This window comes from Perna viridis, chromosome 11 (genome assembly GCF_037379345.1).
Source record: "Perna viridis isolate PV_CMFRI_1.1 ecotype Kerala chromosome 11, ASM3737934v1, whole genome shotgun sequence".
In the NCBI taxonomy this organism is placed as follows: Eukaryota; Metazoa; Mollusca; class Bivalvia; order Mytilida; family Mytilidae; genus Perna; species Perna viridis.
In genome coordinates this window covers 33,469,411-33,477,261 of record NC_142455.1, presented here as the reverse complement: position 1 = coordinate 33,477,261, position 7,851 = coordinate 33,469,411, and the positions used below count along the sequence as shown (strand labels likewise).

Sequence of the window (7,851 nt, the reverse complement as noted above, 5' to 3'; positions counted from 1 at the left end):
TCTGATTTCTGTGGATTTTGTTACCTTTGTTGCCGGGGACTTTCAGAGCTTATGTAAATGTTTGTGTTTACATTTTTGGAAGACTTTACAGCGATCTCTAAAAGTATGTAATATTTTTTTTTATTTTGTTGCATTGGTTTCAATTCACCATTTCCACTTTTTTGTCAATACAATATTTTACAGTAACACATTAAGTTTAGAAAATTGATAGTGTTATTTTTTATAGAACATCATTTCGTTATCACTTTTAGTTAATTTTTCACGTTTCTTTAGTACATACTGAGGCGATGTTTTCGCTGCTCCTGTTTATAATATCTTGGGACCGGTTTCAGCCTGCCCTGTTGTATGAGTATTCCCTCGTTGTTCATTGAAGACCAATTGATGGCTGATATTTTCATCCTGGTGAGATAATTGTCACTTTGACATATACACCATACCTATTCTCATTATATTCTATAAAAAAAAATGTAATTTCAACGCACACTCAGGGTAGCGTGTGATTAACAATTTAACAGATAACCGTAGTGAATTCTAAGACCTAGATACTTTGACTTGCGTCAAAGAGCTACATCACTGCGTCTAGAAGGTGTCAAGTTAGTGGGTAGTCAATCTGGTATGAAGTCGAATCTAATTGATGATATCTTGTCTCATCTGGGAGATTAAAACTTCATATGGGTAAAGCAGACTGTTATGTCGACCTTAAAGCTTCTGTAGTGATGATATTATCAAGGACTGAATATACCTCGACTGATAAATTATGTAGGCTAAGTTGTTATAACTCCTGGGTATTTTATTTAGCAATAGTATTACACTGCATCAAACCTTGATTATCTAGTATTTGACGTTACTACCCTAATTTCAGTCCACTGGAATTTTAGAAACCGATAAGTTTAATACTGCTAGTCTATTCGTTAATACTGTCTGAGCTAGCTGCAAACAATCTATGAGTGATACCTCGTTTTGTCTATATTGTGCATGTTGTGGCATATTATGGAGGTAATTGGATGTATTTTATTGAGCGAATTTTATGGTGTAAAAGAGGGTAATTAAGGCCTTTATCAAAACTAGTTTAACCCAACTGTAGCTGTTATGCATCTGTTCAAAGTCACGATATGTTGACTCATTCATTATTCATTATGTAGATATTACACTTTTAGTTCTAATTTAAGAAATATCATCGTTCTGATTTCTGTGGATTTTGTTACCTTTGTTGCCGGGGACTTTCAGAGCTTATGTAAATGTTTGTGTTTACATTTTTGGAAGACTTTACAGCGATCTCTAAAAGTATGTAATATTTTTTTTATTTTGTTGCATTGGTTTCAATTCACCATTTCCACTTTTTTGTCAATACAATATTTTACAGTAACACATTAAGTTTAGAAAACTGATAGTGTTATTTTTATAGAATATCATTGTTATATAACATTCCAAATGTAACTGAAGCATTATTTTCCTAATAAACAGATCTAACTTAATACCAAGGACATTGTAATGCTAAGAATTTGAGTAAAGTTCAAGATGAAAAATATAAAATTTTAATTGAACTGACGAGAAGCAAGTGAAAACCGGGTTATAGTGACTAAATTATGCGGTGTTTGACATTCATCCTTATGGGGTGGGCAGTTCCAAGAAAGATGATGATATGCTGTTCTAGAAACTTTCGTTGTTTTTCTCCGGAAAATGTTTCCAACAGGACATTTACTTTCATGTTGTTCTGTGGTTTGCCTCCCGAAAATTTTCACCGACTGAACAATCATTTCCTTTGCAGACGCTTTGTTTATGTTCTTCAAGCGATCACCCAACATCCGATAGGTCTGGCAAACATAAACAATTTTACAGCGTCTGCAAACCACAACGTGAACGATGTTTTCTGAGATACAGGAGAAACCATCTTTTGACTGAAAGGCATTGGCTGGCTCGCCGGCTTCGTCAGTTTCCTATGTAAAAGTGCATGTCAAATAGCGTGGTCGCTTACAGTGCCGTGTGCCTTTGTAACTGGTAGGGGGACGTGGTCGCTTACAGTGCCGTGTGCCTTTGTAACTGGTAGGGGGCGTGGTCGCTTACAGTGCCGTGTGCCTTTGTAACTGGTAGGGGGCGTGGTCGCTTACAGTGCCGTGTGCCTTTGTAACTGGTAAGGGGCGTCTAGTGGCACTCATGAAAGAACTCGTGAGAAACTTCATAACATATACTTTTTTACTTTATTTATAACCTCATTCGTATGATCATGTCACAAAGAAAGTGTCATCAGGTGAACAACATAGCTTAATAATTATCATGGAAACATTTTTTTTTCAGACAAAAATGGAATACCTTTGTCAAAAATGGAAACTCTGGTATAAATCGTTGGATGCCAATCACGACGGCATTGTTTCAATGGCAGATGTCGAGGCGTCCTGCAGGAAATTTATAAACATTCATCATTTTCTTGATAAAGAGGCTGATGCTGTCGAAGCCGCCATAGCAAAATGGTGGATGACCTATATACTGAAAGCTCCAGGCAAAGAAATGTCCGAAGCAAATTTTCTTGCAGAGCTCACTAGCCAATATAAGAAAGACAAGGCAGCATTCGTAGACACCATTACAAAATGTTTCACTGAAATTTTTGACGTTTTCGACACAAATCACGACCGTTCAATTCAGCCAGACGAATTTGTAATTGCTTTCCAGGCTTTTGGACACGATAACGAGCCTATTGTCAGAAAAACATTTGATTTAATGGGGCCTAAAGATGGAGTAATTCCTCTCAGAGACATTGTAAACGCTTGGATTAATTTTGTCACGTCAGAAGATTCAAGCAAACCCGACCCCGTCAAACAGGCCTTCGAGTTAAAAGAATGGGTATAGAAACTTTTAGAGGTCTTACAAATTAATTGTTTATGATGCTTTAACTATAGAAATTGCTATTACTCACTGCATGTGTGGACTATGTATATATACAGATATCTTTCCAGATAATAAACTCTGTAACTAACATCTTCTCTAAATTTTATTGAGCACGTTTAAGTTTCTTTCATTTTATTCAGTGTTTTACTTTGAAAAAAAAAAGAAATTTCAAGGAATTTAAACAACATGTATTATGATAATAATTAGTAAATACTTAAGTTTTTCTGAATTCATTTTAGGGAAAAATCATTAAGTAAAGATAATCAAAGCAATTTATAGTATACTGATTTAACAGGAAAAATAACACCATTAATCAACGAATCTCAAGAAAAAAAAATAAATACCAGTTACTTACCTATATTAATTAGTGTTTGATTTGTATTACAATGCACATACGTTTGTACACAAATTTTACGGTTTATTCGGTCTGTTCCAACAATTTGAATTTTATAGGTAAAAATTGCAATGCAAATTTCTGGTCGTTCCCTCCGCGGGACTCAAACTCGTACCGCTGTGACATCTATGGCAACACCGCCCGCACAAAATCCAGCGCCCTAGACCACTCGGTCAGCTAGTATATATATATATCGTAAAATTATTGCAAATTTCGATACTTTGCACATTTGATTTAAGGAGTAACATCTCGTCAAAACCATAGAAAAATGAACGGATATGGGGAAACGCAACATATGCACCAGCGCATAACCTAAATACAAAATAAATAAATAAATACTTTTAGGGGTCACCGAAAGGTCTTCAACAAGTGTAAAAAATTCCTTAACTCTGAAAGGAATAAATAACAAAAGTAATAAGTAAAAAGATGGTGCTTATTCAATAATTCAACTTTAAAATAAAAAGTATATTTACGGCACAAAGACACCTTAATGACTAACATCTGTTGAGTGTGGGCAGGCATATTTCTGCAGTGGGTGTAAAAAACAACAGTAGTAAGACCTATACACTGTCACCACATTCCCCAAAGAATATATTTTGAAAAACAATAAATTCGTCCTATCCGCATTTGGTCTCTCCAAAGATGGTGACAAAGAACGCTGCATAGCTAAAAATACAATATGTACCACCAACTCATAGCTGTCAAAAAGGGTCTCCAGTCCTATTAGCATAAGATCCAAGGACATTCATGAAGTGAATGCATACATTTACCTGCGCAAGCACCCGAGCCGTGTACTTGGAAGTTGTGAAAGACCTATCGCAGGAGTCGTTTATACTAGCACTCCGTCGATTCATCAGCCGCCAGTACATACCGAAAGTCATGATCTCCGATAATACTACCACATTTGTTGCACGGTCAAAACACCAGCTGTTCTTAAGGCTTTAAATCATTGTGGAACTACGTGGAGGTTCAACCCAAAAAGAGGACCATGGTTTGGCGGCAACTGGGAGCGCTTAATTGGCTTAACCAAGAAATGTATCCGAAAAGTCTCAGGTCGATGGCTACTCAGTTACGAAGTTTAACGAACAATCGTCACCGAATTCGAGGCAGTGCTAAATGATCGACCTCTTATTATGTGTCATCCGATCCGCTTCATGAGGGGCCGCTTACACCGTCAGACTTACTTTACGGGAGGAAGATCAGGACTTTGCTGCACTCGAACTCTAAAGAAGATAATAGTACTCCCGATGTTACACATGCAGGAGTCAATTAACTTTCGAAATGTCAAGCTAAAATGATAGAACATTTCTTGAATAGACTGAGACGAGAGAACAGCAGAAATACCGTGGAAGAAACACACTGAACATTTATATTGGTGATGTCGTTCAAATTTTCGATGATTCAAGTAGAATTCATTTGACATTAGCTGTCGTAGAAAAAAACTTAAATACGACAACGATGGATAAGCGAGATCTGCCATTATCCGTACAAAATCTGTATTCACGTCAAGACCGATCAACCGATTGTACCCATTAGAAGTGACCATACACGAGGATCATTTTGAACAACTGGACCCACGAGCAGCCAAGTGTGCAACAAGGTCGAAGATTAGCACTGAATGGACTTTTCTTTGTTAAAGTGATACAGTGTTAAATGGCTTAATTGGGAAATAGTGATTGATGGACTTTTAAAACTTTAAAACTACGATGAAAATTTTGATATTTAATGGACTTTAAAGAGTCAACTTTGACTGTAATGCTCCTTTTTTCTAATGTCATATTTTTCATTTCATTTTCTCGAATTTCAATCTTTTCTTAATGTGAATTAGCACTTCGCAACCCCAAGTATGTTAGAAATAATGCCCAGCGTCAATGTTCGGATTGCCGTGCTTTATTGTAACGTCACGCATTTGTGACGTCTTGTCTTTAGAGAGGCTAAAAACCACTAATTCCACTTCCCATAGGCTTCTATGCTAATTTCACAATATTCAATGGCTTCTCTGGACTTTACCTTAACTTTAACCTGCAGATGACTATATATCAGCATGATTCTACATATGTCAGCTCACAATCCTCAGAATGGCATGTGGGGTTAGCAGACTTGCAGTGCAGTACTGGTCACCGGAAGTGAAGGGTCTATAAATAGCATGGGAAATCCCAGTGTTTTCACAAGATAGGGTTATATTTAAAAATCATTATGGAGATTAGGCTTCACATCACAAGAAGCAAAATGCACCTATAAAATGTACAGAAATGTTTTTCCTTTCAGAAACTGTTTAAATTTTTTAAATAAGATGAGAACTTTTTTCACAGCACTATGAGGAACAGGGGTAATTTCTGCGTTGGACTATTTTTGCGTACGTTCCAAATGCTCATTGGTTGAATTGGTGGTCTGTAACCTAAAGAGTCACTTTTTGTCTTAGAAAAAATAAATAACTATACAGGTATCTTCCTACACACATACTGAATGCATTTGCAAAGTTTCAGTGGAATGTGACAAGCACTTTTTTAAATATTTGATTTTTAAATATAGGGTAACCAAGTTGTGCGAGCAAAAAAGTGAAAATATTCTACCATACTGAAATGCATTAAATATTTGCAAAGAACTTTTTCTGACTTTTCAAATAAAAAATATCAATCACAACTTGTTTTTTAACAATATTAATGAAGAAATAATTTTAAAAGTAATCATTTTCTGAGAAATTGGTCTATTTTTAAAAATTTATTTCTGACATGCCTCCCCCTTTTTCTTGATCACATGTCAAAAATCCTAAATCTTTAAATTTTCACAAAAGGTGATATATTTGGCTTTAAATTTGTAAATACAGTGTTTTCACATTAAAACATGACCAGTAAAGGGCACCTAAAGCAAAAAAAGTGCTCAAAAATGGATTTTCCATGTTGCCATAGGGGAATGCTTATATGGCCTTAACCGCAGTAATGAAAGTGAGTTTTTCCTCATTTCTAACCTAATTTTTGCTCAAATCTACACAAAACTTGATTTCAAGTGCTTATTACTACCATATTTAGGTAAATATAGCCCTCAAAGTTTAATATTTGATATTTTTACTAAATTTTCTACACTTTTTAAAAGATAGGACATAAAAATCAGCCAAAAAGACCAATTTTCCATAATTTGGACCTATAACTTAAAAAAATGCATATTTTGAAGGATTTTTGTAGTGTATTCCTCTCATGGCAAAGTTAACAAGATCTTCAAGTAGTTTAAAGCTATTTCAAGAAACTTTTCATTTTGCCATGGCTTCAACTTAAGGCTAAAAACCACTAATTCCACTTCCCATAGGCTTCTATGCTAATTTCACAATATTCAATGGCTTCTCTGGACTTTACCTTAACTTTAACCTGCAGATGACTATATATCAGCATGATTCTACATATGTCAGCTCACAATCCTCAGAATGGCATGTGGGGTTAGCAGACTTGCAGTGCAGTACTGGTCACCGGAAGTGAAGGGTCTATAAATAGCATGGGAAATCCCAGTGTTTTCACAAGATAGGGTTATATTTAAAAATCATTATGGAGATTAGGCTTCACATCACAAGAAGCAAAATGCACCTATAAAATGTACAGAAATGTTTTTCCTTTCAGAAACTGTTTAAATTTTTTAAATAAGATGAGAACTTTTTTCACAGCACTATGAGGAACAGGGGTAATTTCTGCGTAGGACTATTTTTGCGTACGTTCCAAATGCTCATTGGTTGAATTGGTGGTCTGTAACCGAGATGCGATAGAAATAGATATAATCCATACGCTTTTTTCCTTAAGCCATATAGATATCCTAATCTACCATTATCCGATAGCTGTGTTTAGTTTCTATAGCAAAATATTCATGATGGTTGTTTAAATCATGTTTATTGTTAGATGCTTATGTATCAAGTATAGAAAGTTATACATGAGAAGTGTGGGGACATCATAAATCAGATGATATTGAAGGTATTGGATACTGACTTTTTGACTGTTCTTGCAAAAACTCTCCATTCAAATATATCCATTCCGGTCACGTCGTAACGGGAGATTTAAACATCATCGAAAAAGAATCTCTACGTAATATCCTTTCTAAAGTTCTTAAATATCTTGAACCACGCTCCATAAATTGGAACTATTACTTTAAAGTTCTCATTAATGCAGTGGAGGACTACGCAAGAAAAGGATCAAACGAGAACAAGAAGACATTGATTCTCTGTCAGAGTTGATAAAGGCCTTGAGGTCTTTAATTTTAAAACGACTGAAAGTTTTGAGTAGGCCAATGAATGCCAATGCTTCATCAGTTTACAAAGACCCCAATGTAGCAAAAACATTGTCTACTATATATGAAAGATATGTTGTCATTCCAGCAGACGAATTCAAAATAACATTGCTTTTGTCTGCAAAACGTATTTCATCAAATGTTTATTATCAGAAGTAGACGTAGAAAATAATAGCAGTGATAAGATCTATACTGCCATAAACTCTTTATAGGAGAGTCAAAGATGATGATTGTGATTTACCGATGATATACTTGATTCCTAAAATCCACAAGAATCCATACAAAGAACACTACATAGCTGGATCTGC

At 35.3% G+C, this 7,851-nt stretch overlaps 1 pseudogene across 1 annotated transcript; it reads left to right on the top strand.

Moving 5' to 3' along the window:
• Nucleotides 1–273: 273 nt before the first annotated feature.
• On the top strand, nucleotides 274–2,971 carry LOC148603796 (sarcoplasmic calcium-binding protein pseudogene; annotated as a pseudogene). The gene is made up of 2 exons (XR_015916667.1): nucleotides 274–1,284; nucleotides 2,296–2,971. The product of XR_015916667.1 is annotated as a sarcoplasmic calcium-binding protein pseudogene (transcript).
• Nucleotides 2,972–7,851: the final 4,880 nt, after the last annotated feature.